General features: G+C 52.1%; 1 pseudogene; it reads left to right on the plus strand.

The window, feature by feature from the left end:
• Window positions 1–228: 228 nt before the first annotated feature.
• LOC136507115 (arginine decarboxylase 1-like) lies at window positions 229–14,459 on the plus strand (annotated as a pseudogene).
• Window positions 14,460–14,824: the final 365 nt, after the last annotated feature.

Below are 14,824 nucleotides of genomic sequence, written 5' to 3' on the forward strand. Positions count from 1 at the left end.
ATGCCAACCATCTTACGTTTGGTGTGGGCAATACGACAGGCAGCTGAGCCACAGTAGCCTTCGTTACATAAAAGGATAATTGTTCCGTTGGACATCAAAGTGATGGTTCTTTGATGGCGGACACCAACTTTGGAGCATTTTGCCATAATACACTCTGGTTCGGTGAAATTAGGCCACAGGACACCGCGGACCGGTTGCAGCCGGTTGAGGAGAGAGAATAACGGTGAAATGACATTCTTGCCCCTGCCGCTTTCTTCTTCCTCTCTCCCTTTCTCTTTTTTTTTCTGTTTCCTGTCCCCGCCACCCTCTCCGCCTCCCGCACCCGCCGTGCTGCTGCTCGCCATGAGCTGCCTCGTCGCGCGCGGCAACTAGGACGCCCTGCTCATCTGCAACGGCTACAAGGACGACGGTTATGTCTCGCTCTCGCTCATGGCCGCGCTCCATGGGCCTCAACACCGTCATCCTGCTATAGTAGTAGGAGGAGATCGACATTGTCGTCAACGCCAGCTGTCGACGAAATATGGTCGATAGTCTACCTAGGGGTATGCCCAAGGTAGTAGATTATCGGCAGACAGATGCGCAAGCTACAAATAAGATGGTGACGCAAGACAGACACGAGGTTTTATCCAGGTTCGGCCGCCGTGAAGGCGTAATACCTACGTCCTGCGTCTGATTGTATTGCTGTATGTCAATGAGAGATCTTTTTTAGAGGGGTCCCCTGCCCGCCTTATATAGTCTGGGGAGGAGGGTTACAGATCTGGAAACTAATCCTAACCAGTTACAATTGCCATAGGTGGCCGGATAAGGATTCCTATTCTAACCGACCAGGATCTTGCTTGATCTCCAAGTCTGCCTTGATTCCTTGCGCGGGACTCCGAGCAGATTGGCCGGGCCGCGCGTCGTCTTCTAGTGGGCCAGACCTCCTGGTCCAGGCCAGCCCAAGCCTAGTCGTAAGGATATAGGGGTTAATACCCCCATAGCTAGTCCCCGAGCACCATGTATTATGTTGCGACACGCCGTTCGATCTTCTTCAACTAACGCGATCTGTCTTCATGTCATCTCCAACTGGCTGAAACATTGACCAAGCAAATGTACCAGTATTTTGGTCAGCACAGAGAGCAGTAGACCACAATTATAGCCGAAGATTCCGGTTGTCCAAAGAATGCATGGTGCTCTAAAGAAAAAAGAAAAAGATTCCTTTCCTGATCAAGTGTGCCCACTTGTATCTCTGAAAAGAAATGTAAGTGACCCTTGTACCATAGTAGTTATGGCCAACAGTCAGAGCGTAGGGGTCGATAAAATAAGCACATTCACCGCAAGGTGAAGTGTGCCCACTTAGTCCCCGAGCCTGGTAGTAGGTGACGCAGGCACGTGGTGCCAGGGTCTAAAAAGAATTCCCACTTAAGTTGAGAATCCAATCGTCGTACAAGCGATACGAGATGCACCGGCAGGTGCATCGTACAAATGTAGTCCCTGAGCTTGCTGGACGGCGAGGTATCAGCCTTGTAGCAAGGTCTAAGTGAGAAAAAATAAATGCCTCTCAACTATATGTGAGTACAAATCACATGTAGCCGAGGAGAGCGGTCTCCGAGCAATGTTCGCGGAGTGGTCGGGGCAGTCCCCGAGCACGAGAGTGGTTGGAACAGTCCCCGAGCACGATGGTGGTCTAGACAGTCCTCGAGCACGATGTGGTCTGGACAGTCCCCGAGCACGAGAAGTGTGGCAAAAAACCATATGCCACTTGTACTATTATTATATGTATTTATTTATTTACTTGCTCTGTCAAGTCCAATCTAACACGTCTAGTCAAAAAAGTAGACGGGTATAGCACGTCATACTGCCTTTTTGTCTTGTCAAATAAACAGTTACGTGACACCTGTAAGTAGGTGCGTCAGCGTGGGCCCTCACACACTGGCAACGAAGAGGCGCATATATTGGTGTAGATCTTGAAGCTGTGAAAACAACCGTATGCGGCGCATGCGCACGTCTCCCAAGAATCCCGGGCAGACGAAATGGCATAACTCTTGGGTTAAATACAGTATAGGATAGGTAAGTTACTTTTTACTGAACCCCATTGCCATTCGTAGCCGCAACTTTCTTCTTCCTCTCGCCAACCCTAATACATCCAAAATCGCCACCAATCAATCCTCCGCCATTTCCTCGTTCATCAGTAAGGCCAGATTCATGGCGAAAAGTGATGCGCAGAAGAAAGCAAGGGTCATGGCGAAGGAATGGTGGAAATCGAGAAGCAACGAGCAGACCATTGAAGACCTCATCACCATGGGGGTACTCCACAACAAGGAGCTCATAGGATGGCATGCACCGGAGGGCGAGGGGTACCTCGATCCACAACCAGGTGAGATCGTGGTGTTCGAAGACTTCTTTAAACGGGGATTTGGGGTTCCGATACATCCTTTTCTTCAGGGGCTCTGTCTTTACTACGAGATTGGGATTTGCAATCTGCATCCCAACTCGATCCTCCTTGTCACCACTTTCATACATCTTTGCGAAGCATATGGCGGCCTCCAGCCCCATTTCGATTTTTTCCGCCATCTTTTCTGTCTGCGGAAGAAAGGAAGCGGTGGTTAAAAGATAGCAGGGGGTGTGTACCTCAACCTCCGTGACAGCATGAAAGCCCAGTACCTGCACTGCCCATGGAACACGTCACTAGACGACTGGTACAAGAAATGGTTCTATATCTGTGAAGAGCCAAACACGATCACACTGTGCGACGTGGGGTACATTCCGGAGAAGAGGACAAGCTGGTCAGAGAAGCCCGAGCACCTGGAACAGATTCCAGAAATATTTGGAATGATCCCATGGAAAAAACTGGATGGTCCGAGCGTGGTCGGGAGCTTCATCAGCCGATGGATCTAGTCCTGCCAGAGGAGAGTACATCCTGGCTATGAATATCAAGGTAGCGTGGACCCGATGAGGACGAGGCAGGAGGCGCTTGACAAAATCGAAGTCAAAGCCAGAATTAGAGAGCTATTTAACTTAGCTGATCCAAATTATGCCAGATTGAGCGACATCGAGCACGCTTTCAAGCTTGCCTGACCTCCCCCAAAGGTAACTCGTCTTGCCCTATACCCGTAGTTTTATATTGTGGTAGGATAAGTGGAAACTTACTGTGTTCACCCATTTTTGTTACCCAGGTTAATGGTCGGGATAGAGCGACAGTGTTTGTGTCACCACCCCCTAGAGTGGAGTGGCCACAAGGAGCTGGTCCCACCACCTAGACCAGTGTCGAGATTGAAGACGAGGACGTCAACTGGGCGGTGCTCGGAGCTGGAGAGGAGGCAGCGGTCCTAGCCGCTGGTAAGCGGCCGGCTGCCCCCAAACAGCCGAAGAAGAGATCAGCAACCACCCTGCTCACCGAGGGGGGGCGCTAAGTATCAATGAGCCTGAGGGGGGCCCGATGGAGAACCCGGCCAGCAAGCGTTGATAGGCGATTTTTGCCTGGTCGGATGATGACGCAGAAGAGGGAGAGGATGCAGACACCTTTCGACTTGTCCCTCGAAAGAGGAGGAAGCAACTAGGGTCGATTGAGCAAGGTATCTCCTTCGCGCCTGTGGGACCCACATTGCCGACGGCGGTGAAGGATGCAGCCGGGTCGACCTCGGGAGTACCTGGGCAAGGAACGCGACAGGCGATAGGAGCGACAACTCGATCGAGCACGCCACCGACCACTGCAGCGCAAAGGGCAAGCGGCGAAGGGGTCAAGCACCAAGGCCCAACGATAGTGCTAGATGTAGAGGGAGACCAGGCGTCACCCGCACAGCACGTGGAGCAAGTACGACCGAAGAGACGTGCCTTCTCCACATCATTCCGCGCATCCAACATGTAAGTATTTGTAACCTTGATGTAAGTTAGCAATTTGCATTGAATATGGTTGCCCTCTGAACTTATCTCGGATGTACTAGTTCGGCGTCCACAGAAAGTCCGGACCAGCTAGCCGGAAGTAGCGTGGCTCTGCCAATAAGTTCAGAGCAGACTGCCCAGCAGCCAGCCACCGAGGAAGCCATAGCAGAAGATCCGTCAGGGCCTCAGCAAGGGAGCAGTCAGACAATAGTCCCCGAGCAGGTGGTTGAGGGACCAACTGAGCCGGGCACAAGTGCTCCAAGCACTAGACCTGCTGAGGGCAACACCTCAGTGTCGAGGGTGACAGAGCAGACCGAGGAGCAACAACCGAAGGTGAGAGCACAGCCCACATTCACCGACATTGAAACCCATGGGAAGGCTTTGGTGATCACAGACGCTGCTGACGTCGGACCAGCACCAGGGCCCGAAGAAGAGCCCGAAGAGGACGAGGTGGAGGAGGTCCTGGGCCATTCGCAAGACAAGCGACAACATGTTTATGTGTCACATTGGCGAAATGACCAATGGGTTGTCCATGAGGAAATCCCGGAGGTCGAAGAAACCAAGAAAGTTGAACGGGCGACGAAACGGCTGGTGACGAAGGTGCAGGTAAGCTTCGCTTCACCCCCTGATCTTGCTGTCTAGTCGCAGCTGTCTTACTTAGCTATCTGCACATAGGACTTAATGAAGACTGCAAGGTACCGCAAGAAATGCTTCGACCAGATCGAGGGGATCATTGCAAGCAACAAGGAGCTAACGGCGGAGGTGGAACGCTTGCGCCAGCGACTTGAAGCCGCCAACCATGAAAAGATGGTGCAAGAGTCCTAGAACTAGAACTAGAACCTGGTCGTCCAGCTCAGTAATAAAGAGCGGGAAAGAACAAGTAAGTAACCACTTTATCACAACGACTACTGACAAGTGCTATTGCGTTGTTGGTAGTAACAGCTGTAGTGCAGGCTTAGAAGCCGAAGTGGTCCGTCTCCAAGAGGAGAACAGTCGTGCGGTCGTGGAGTGTGATCACCTGAAAGAGGACAACAGAAAACTGGTGCAAGACCAGTCGTAGCTCCGGGACCACACGACCAAGATGATAGAGGAGCTGAAAGGTAAGTTTTCCAAACCCCTTTGCTCATTTTTGTTGCCTACCGTAGTTTGGCGTAATATAGCGTCTTAACAGCATGTGTGGTTTGCAGTTATAAAAATCAATGCGAAGAAGCATCTGGAGGCCGTGATGGCTGGAAGGCGCAATGCCAAGAGATCACCAAGGATCGTGACACCTAAAAAAACTGGTGCCAGGAGGTGGCAACAGGCATTTTGCCGGTCCTTAACCTCATCGATCCGATGCTAGCAGAGGACGTGCCAAGGACGCCGCAGCTGGGATTGATCGAGAGATGCCAAAGGGCATGGGGATGGTTCCAGGAGTTTGTGAAGGAGGCGGGAGAGTACGCAGGCGCACATGTGCTAAGCATGGTATGTGCTCACTACCCCTTGATCGATCTCAAGCGCCTAGAGGCTGGATACCCAAAGGAGGTAGATCCAAACAAAGCTGAGGAGCTACGGATGACTCAGCTGGACTTGTCGACGAAGATAATTGGCGATATTAACCTGTGTGGAGGTGCGACACCACCCGTACAAGGAACGCCGTCAACAAGTCAGTTGGGAGCGCCATCATTTTCAAGCCAACCGGCAAAGCCTGCGGTCTTGACCAGCCAGGCATCGACTGGGCCATCTTCTTCAGCTCGATCAGTACCAGAGTCCTCAAGACCCTTGCACGATGTTAGGCCCAGCGAGCAGCAGGTGCTGCGTGCCCCGACCAGCCAATAGTATAGGCTATAGCTGTAGAAGAAGATGTTGTGTTATTGTAAACTTGGACCTTTTTAGGCAAGCTTGTAATAATGTAACTGTATATCAGCATAAGCTTGTTTGTTTTGTAGAAAACGTGTTTAAGCTCGAATATCGTGTTGGTGTAACTGAGTTAGAACGTGTTAGCGTTCTGTTTAGTTGTACCAGTTTAGTCGATACGTCATCCTGAAAGGTTTGTATGGCCCTGGTTTGTCTTGTGGTCGGGGTGTGAGGTGCGTAGCTTGTGCACATGTAGAAACACACAAGTCAAACCAGAGAGCACCTGTCGATCACCCATAGCGTAGAGAGCGGATCCCATGCATGCATTGGGAGGAACCGGAGACAGGGGCTGCTCCAAAAACCCGAGAAGGAATGGTGGTCGGTTTTAACTGGTTGAGTTAGAATAACAATAGACTTCGAAGTGACATATTAGAGTGGTCGGAGAAATCATAATAGCTTTATTGAATTAAATCGAAAGTACAAGAGGGGTACATATCTTAGTAGTTAAGCGTAGAAATGCCTAAGCTTGTCGATGTGCCATGAATTGGGTACATCATTACCGTCTAGGTGAGCTAACCTGTAAGATGTTGGGCGTGTAACCTCTTTGATCATGAAGGGCCCTTCCCATGGGGTTGCGAGTTTGTGGACGCCAGCCTGATTCGTCTTCCACTTCAGGACCAGGTCCCCAACCACGAAGAACCGCTCCTTGACGTTCTTGTTGTAGTACCTGCGCAAAACAGCAAGGTATTTGGCTGTACGTACGCAAGAATCGAGCCACTTCTCTTCTGCACTATTCACTTCTAGCTCCCGTACTTCATTGGCCTTGTCTTCGTCGAAGTTCTCTACCCGTGCTGATCTGAAGGATATATCTGCTGGGAGCACTGCCTCAGTGCCATAAACCATAAAGTATGGTGATACGCTGGTATTGCGACTGGGCTAGGTTCTGAGACCCCAGACCACGGCTGGTAACTCTTTGAGCCATCTTTCGGGAACTTTGTCATTTTCTCTATACATCCTCTTCTTAAGTGCGTCCAAGATCATACCATTTGCCTGCTCGACCTATCCATTAGCTCTAGGGTGCGCCACTAAGACGTATTTTACTGCTATGCTCCTTTCATCGCAGAAGTCCCAAAAAGCGTTCCCGGTGAACTGAGTACCCAGATCAGTGATGATGCTATTGGGTATGCCGAAGTGGTGGATGACCTGGTCGATGAACGCGATAGCCTTTTCTGAAGATGCCTTGACCAGGGGCATGTACTCTATCGACGTGGAAAATTTGTCGATCAGCACAAAGACGCATGTAAATTTCCCAGGGGCCGGTTTGAGAGGCCCGATCATATCCAGTCCCCAGCATGCGAAGGGCCAAGAGGCTGGTATTGTCTGAATCTCGTGTGTAGGCACGTGGATTCTCTTGGCGAAGAACTGACAACCTTCATAATGACGGACTAGCTTCTCTGTATTGGCTACGGCTTACGGCGAATAGAACCCTGCTCAGAAAGCCTTGCCAACCAGCGTTCTCAAGGCCGCGTGGTTGCCACAGGAGCCATAGTGGATTTTGTCCAGGAGATGTTCACCATCCTCCTAGGTTATACACTTCATCAAGATTTCCTCCTTCGCGTTCTTGCGCCACAATTTGCCATCGACGAGCAGATACTGCTTACTGCGACGCATCAGGCGTTCGTTTTCTGTCCGATCGGTGTAACCGCTACCATCTGTCAGGTACTTGATGAAAGGTACTCTCCAGTCAGGCTCCTTAGTGGTCGGAGGCGGTTTGGTGGTGTTTGACGTCGGAACCGTAGCCACCAATAGCTGGTCTAGAGGCTTGTCGACCGTGGGATCTTCTTCTTTGATGGAAGGCGTGAGCAGGTCTTGAACAAATACACCATGTGGGACTTTGGCTTGGGATGATCCTAACTTTGACAGCGCATCTGCTGCTTGATTTTTGTCCTGGATCACATGTGTGTACTCGATGCCATAGAACTTGCCTTCCAACTTTCTGATCGATTTGCAGTATGCGTCCATCTTTTCGCTGGTCGTATCCCAGTCCTTGTTGAGTTGGTTGATGACTAGAGCCAAGTCTCCATAGACATAGAGATGTTTGACACCGAGCTCGACCGCAATGCGTAGACCATGTAGGCATGCTTCGTACTCGGCGGCGTTATTAGACGCCGGGAAATAAATCCTGAGGACATATCAGAGCTGCTCCTTGGATGGTGATACAAAAAGGACTCCTGCTCCTACACCGTCGATGTTGAGAGAGCCGTCGAAGTACATCTTCCAATACTCGATGGGCCCCTGAGAGGTAGGTGTGCTTAAGTCTGTCCACTCGACGATGAAATCGACAAGTGACTGAGACTTGATTGTAGTACGGCTTGCAAATTCCAAGGAGAAAGGGCATAGCTCCATTGCCCATTTGATGATGCGCTTGTTTGCATCCTTATTGCGAATGATGTCTCCCAGAGGGTACTCAGTCATGACCACCACGTGATATCTATCGAAGTAGTGTTTCAACTTTCGGGATGTGATTAGTATGGCATAGATCAGTTTCTAAATCTGTGGGTACCTGGTCTTGGATTCATTGAGCACCTCACTGACGAAATAAATTGGTCGTTGTACCTTGTAGACGTGGTCGGGCTCGTCGCGCTCGACCACCATGGTAGTGGAGACCACTCGATTAGTTGCCGCAATGTAAAGCAGGAGGGTTTCGTCTTCTCTGGGAGCAGTGAGGACCAGAGGTGATGTAAGGAATTGTTTTAGCTGTGTAAAGGCATCATCTGCTTCCTCCGTCCACTCAAACTTCTCAGATGCTTTGAGCAGCTAGAAAAATGGTAGTCCTTTTTCGCCTAATCTTGATATGAAATGACTGAGGGCAGCCATGCATCCGGTAAGCTTCTGAACATCCTTCACCTTTTTCGATGGCTTCATGTCCAAGACAGCTTTTACCTTCTCTGGGTTAGGGCATATGCCGTCGTGACTGACGACGTTGCCGAGCAATATACCAGATGGAACACCAAAGATACACTTCTTTGGGTTTAATTTCCATTGGAATGTGTTAAGAGCTGCAAAGGTACGTTCGAGGTTGTCAACAAGGGTGTATGCTTCCTTGGTTTTAACAACTACATCATCAACATAAGCCTCGATGAGGTCGTCTTTTATCTCGTCTTTGAGGTAGGCCTGTATAGCGCGTTGGTAGGTAGCCCTGGTGTTCTTGAGCCCGAACGACATGGTCGTGTAGCAGTAGGCGCCAAAGGGCGTGATGAAGGATGTCTTGATCTGGTCGTCCTTTTTGAGAGCGATCTGGTGATAACTAGAGTAGCAATCGAGAAAGGAAAGCAACTCACAACCGGCAGTTGAATCTACGACCTCGTCTATGCGAGGTAAGACGAAAGGGTCTTTAAGGCAGTGTTTGTTGAGATCAGTGTAATCAACGCACATTCTCCATTCATTATTCTTTTTGCGTACAAGAACTAGGTTGGCTAACCACTCCGGATGATACACTTCTTTGATAAATCCGGCTGCCAAAAGCCATGTAACTTCTACCCTAATAGCCTCCTTTTTGTCGTGAGCGAACCATTGTAGCTTCTACTTGATAGGTTTGGCCTTGCCATCGACATTTAAGGAGTGCTCGATCAAGTTCCGAGGTACACCGGGCATGTCAGCGGGTTTCCATGTGAACACACTCACGTTGCTCCTCAAGAACCTGATGAGCATGTCTTCCTATTTAGGATCCAGGTTGGCCCCGATAAAGGCCATTTTGCTGGGATCATCGTCGACCAACTGGATCGCTTTGTGCTCTTTGGACTTGATGTTCTTGCGTGGGGCCTCGAGCTCTGGGATCTCTAGGTGGTCGGCTAGGGTCTTCTTGGCATCGAGCGTGGTCTCGGCCATGCGAATAGAGAGGTCGTGAGCCTCTGCTATTTTGAAGCTATCATCCTCGCAGGTATAAGCTGCGTATACGTTGCCCCTGAGAGTTAGAACCCCTTTCTCAGTAGGCATCTTGAGCACCAAATACCTATAGTGAGGTATGGCCATGAACTTGGTGAGCGCTGGTCGACCAAGGATAGCATGGTAGGTGCCTTTGAAGTCAGCGACCACGAAGTTGACGTAGTCGGTGCGGAAGTGGTCTGGGGTACCAAATTGCACAGGTAGCGTGATCTGCCTGAGAGGTGTGGAGCTCTGTCCGGGGAGAACACCCTAGAACTGTGCCTCGTATGGCTTGAGATCAGCCTGGGTTATCTTCAGGGCTGGCAAACTATTCTTGAACAGTATATCGATGGAACTGCCACCGTCAATCAGCACTCTGTCAAACTGAACCTTGTTGATACAAAGATCGAGAACCAAAGGAAAACGTCCGGGCTTAGGTATTGCAGCCCATTGGTCCTTTCTGCTGAAGGAGATCTCGCGGTGAGACCAAGGAGGGAGCCACGGATCGGCGATGAGGTTGTCGGCATTGGCCACGTTCAAGCAAGCACGGGCGAGCAACTTGCATTCTCGTTTGGTCTCGATGGACAGTTTGCCCCCAATGATGGTGTGGACACGATCGGTTGGCTTGACGTACTTGTGATGGGGATCTACGTCTTCATCATCATTGTCCTCGTTACGCTGCTCCCCTGCGTCGTTAGGCTTGTCAGATGTATCCGAAGCCTGTTGGCGCATGTAGATAGATTTGAAAACACGGCAATTCTCCATGGTGTGGTTTGACTTGGGATGGAGCTAGCAAGGTCCTTTCAATGCTTTGGCATAGTCTTCTTCATAGTTGCGATGTCCGCCACCTTTTTAACGGTGTTGACCTCGCCGTCGTCTTCCTGAGCACGCTTGCCCCTGTAATCGTCACGGCGATTATGCCGCTGATTACGCTGGTCACGGTGATCGCGGGAATCATTGCGCTGGTTGCGGCGATCAAAATTGTCGTTCTGACCACAGTTGCCGCGGTAGTCGTCGTGGTGTGGGGGTGGTTGGAGCGTGGAACCCTTGCTGCTTCTTCGATGATTATCTTTTTAGCATCATCGGCATCCGCATATTTTTTAGCAGTGGCTAGGAGCACTGTGACTGATTCAGGTCTCTTGCGGAGAAGCTTGTCCCTTAGGGCATCGTGGAAGCGGAGACCAGTGATGAAAGCCTCGATTGCCTCATTATCGGAGATTGACGGGACCTTGATGCGCATCTCCGAGAAGCGTCGGACGTACTCACGTAGTGGCTCATCTTTGCGATCTCGAATCCGCTGCAGATCATATTTGTTGTCGGGTTGCTCGCAAGTAGCAATGAAGTTGTCGATGAATGCTTGCTTGAGCTCTTGCCAAGAATCAAAGTAGTTCGCCGGCAAGCTAACTAGCCATTGGTGGCCTGCATGGCCAACGGCGACTAGGAAGTAATTAGACATGACGTGCTCGTCAGCCATGGCTGATCTGCACGTGGTTTCGTAGAGCATGACCCATAATTCGGGGTTCTCCTTGCCGTCGTACTTCTGAAGTTTTTCGAGCTTGAAGTTCTTGGGCCATATGACTTGGCGAAGGTGTGGAGTAAACTGCTTCAAACTCGAAGGGCCGTGGGTAGTATCATATTCCATACGGCGATAGCTTTTGTGGGATGCACGATCGTTGGCTCTTTGGTTAATGCGATCGCGTAGATCACGTTCTCCGAGGGAATGGCGGAGATCGTTATTGCCATCACGGCGACCCCAATTGCCACCCTGGTTAACCCTATGACCACGGTTATCACGGTGATTGTCGCGGTTGTCTCAGCGGTTGTCGTCCCGGTAGTCACGGCGGTTGTCATCCCGGTAGTCGCGGCGGTTGTCGTCCCGGTAGTCGCGGCGGTTGTCATCCCGACCACCATCATGACCACCGTTTCCGCCTTGACGGTTGTCTGATGGGTCGTTGTTGCGTGAGCCACGTTGGTTGGGTGGCTGTGACTGACTTGAGTACTGGCGGCTGTGGCTTGATTCGACTGAGACGGATGGAGCCCGGGCTTGATTTACAATCTCTACGGTCTAGGCCATAGCAGCCGTCAGGTAAGCTTGTATATCATCACGAACTGCCTGGATTTCTGGGTATTCGGTAGTCATTGCATTGTCGCCATAGCAACAGCTACATTGGCGCTTGGAGTCCTGAAGACCTGCTTGTCCCCCACCCTATCAAAGGCATTGTTAAGGTCACATGGTTGGACCCTTATGCGTCGTGCCTCCTCTTCTGCCTCGGCTTTGACTTGTCGGTGATTAAACCAGTCAATATTGCGTGCTTCGTGTGCTAGCCTTTCTTGTTCTGTTTCGCCAATTGCCGATGGTTCATCATTGCTGACAACATTGATCAAGTCTCCTCGCCTTGGTAGGAAGGATGGGAATCGTGGGAACCCCGGGGCATGGTCTGGGATATCCAGATCGTATTCGACGCCTTCATTGTCATGATGCTGGAGCTCGGTGTGGATGGAGCCATTAGATGCGATGCCAGACGGGGAGCTTGAGCCACCCTCTTGAACTGTGTGGACCGATCCTTCTTGATACTCCTCAATCCGAACCATGTTGATGAAGTTGCACAGGCCGTAGGGCTGAGCCTGGTAGTTCTCCATTGAGGCTTCGCACTTGGAGAGCCGGAGACCCGTCGCGGGGGTTGGTCGACGACGAACGGAGCACCCTTCAGTAGATGTGACCACAAGATCCGTACCAAGTCATGCAGGACGACTGGCCCGAGCTGGTTGGGTAGATCTGTTGTGGGTAGTGGTTACCTGCTCATTAGGTTGATTTTGAATCGAACTTACCAGAGCTAGGGTTTCAGCAAGTTTGGTGCCGACCCGATCGATGGAGTTGAGCAGGTCGGTGTTGTCGATCTGCCTCCCTTTGTAGCGAGGAAGCAGACGATGGATTGTTGGCGTGGCTGAAGATGATGCTGGCGTGGCTGGAGCCAGATCCACCGTGGTCGGAGCCGTAGCCGATGCAGGTGAAGCAGTGGTTGACGTAGATTGAATCCGCGCCTCCTCCGTGGTCACGGCGATGAAGTCGCCAGAGCCAGTGGTCTAGGTGATCTGGCCGATGGTGAACGTGAGGCCGTTCGGCGTAGTCATGGAACCGGGGATGATGACCATCTTGTTCGTCTGGAGAGCAGTACGCACACCCCCTACCTGGTGCGTCACTGTCGACAAAATATGGTCGGCAGTCTACCTAGGGGTATGCCCAAGGTAGTAGATTATCGGTAGACAGATGCGCAAGCTACAAACAAGATGGTGACGCAAGACAGACACGAGGTTTTATCCAGGTTCGGCCGCTGTGAAGGCATAATACCTACGCCCTACGTCTGATTGTATTGCTATATGTCAATGAGAGATCTTTTTAGAGGGGTCCCCTGCCCGCCTTATATAGTCTGGGGAGCAGGGTTACAGATCTGGAAACTAATCCTAACCAGTTACAGTTGCCATAGGTGGCCGGATAAGGATTCCTATTCTAACCGACCAGGATCCTGCTTGATCTCCAAGTCTGCCTTGATTCCTTGTGCCGGACTCCGAGTAGATTGGCTGAGCCGCGCGTCGTCTTCTAGTGGGCTAGACCCCCTGGTCTGGGCCGGCCCAAGCCTAGCCGTAAGGATATAGGGGTTAATACCCCCACACCAGCCACCGCCTTGGTGTGCGCCCCGTCATCAACATGCGCGCCAAGTTGTGCACCAAGCACACTGGCCACTTCGGCTCCACGTCCGGGGAGAAGCGCAAGTTCGGCCTCAACGCCGCGCAGATACTGTCCGTGGTCACCAAGCTCAAGGCCATTGCTATGCTCGACTGCCTCCAGCTGCTACACTTCCACATTGGCTCCCATATCCCGACCACCACCCTGCTCTCCGATGGCGTCGGCGAGGCCATGCAGATCTACTGTGAGCTCGCCTGCCTCGACGTGGACATGCGCGTCATCGACGTCGGCGGCGGCCTTGGTGGCGTACAGTCTAGAGGAGTACACGGCGACCATGGTGGCCGCCGTCGGCTGCGTCTGTGACCGCATGGGGGTGCAGCACCCCATCATCTGCAGCGAGAGCAGCCACGCGCTGGTGTCCCACCACTCGGTCCTGGTGTTCGAGGCCTTCTCTGCTACGGCGCCTGACCGCCTGGACGCGGCCACAACCTACCTCCTCGATGAGCTCACCAACGACTGCCACGCCGACTACCGCAACGTCATGACCGCCGCCATGCGCGGTGACTATGACACCTGCGGCCTATACGCGGACTAGCTGAAGTAGCGCTCCGCCGAGCAGTTCAAGGAGGGGGTTCTTGGCCTGGAGCACCTGACCGCGGTGGATGCCTTCTACGAGCTCGTCGCCCGTGGCATGGGCACGCCGGAGCCGCCGCGCACCTACCACATCAACCTGTCTATGTTCACCTCCCTGCCGGACATGTGGGCCATCGGGCAGCAGTTCCCCATCATCCCGATCCAGCGCCTGTAGGAGCGCCCCGTCGTCGACGGTGTCCTCTCGGACCTCACCTGCGATAGCGAAGACAAGGTGAGCGAGTTCATCGGCGGGAGGCACAGCCTGCCGCTGCATGAGCTCGCCACCCACGCCACCCACGGCTACTACCTGGGCTTGTTCCTCAGGGGCGCCTACCAGGAGGCCCTCGGTGGGCTGCACAAGCTCTTCGGCGGGCCCAGCGTGGTGCGCGTGTCGCAGTTCGACGGCCCCCATTGCATCGCCGTGGCGCGCGCGGCCACGGGCCCGTCCTGCGCCGGTGGGTGCGGGAGGCGGAGAGGGTGGCGGGGACAGGAAATAGAAAAAAGAGAAAGGGAGAGATGAAGAAGAAAGTAGCAGGGGTAAGAATGTCATTTCACCGCTATTCTCTGTCCTCAACGGGCTGCAACCGGTCCGCGGTGTCCTGTGACCTAATTTTACCGAACCAGTGTGTCTTCTGGCAAAATGCTCCAAAGTGGGTGTCCGCCAACAAAGGACCATCACTTTGGATGTCTAACAGATAATTATCCCTTACATAAATTAGCATTTCATACGCCCAAGTCTCTTCTATGTCTTCAGCCTCCTCCAATGTCCCCCAGCGTGCCCTCACAGTGAAAGTAGGTCCACCATCTGATGCCATCTGGTTAACAATCCATGTTTCTTCTACTGGCCCACCATCAAACAACCTCTCCGTTTCTATGTTGAAACAA

Source organism: Miscanthus floridulus, chromosome 15 (assembly GCF_019320115.1).
Source record: "Miscanthus floridulus cultivar M001 chromosome 15, ASM1932011v1, whole genome shotgun sequence".
Lineage (NCBI taxonomy): Eukaryota > Viridiplantae > Streptophyta > Magnoliopsida > Poales > Poaceae > Miscanthus > Miscanthus floridulus.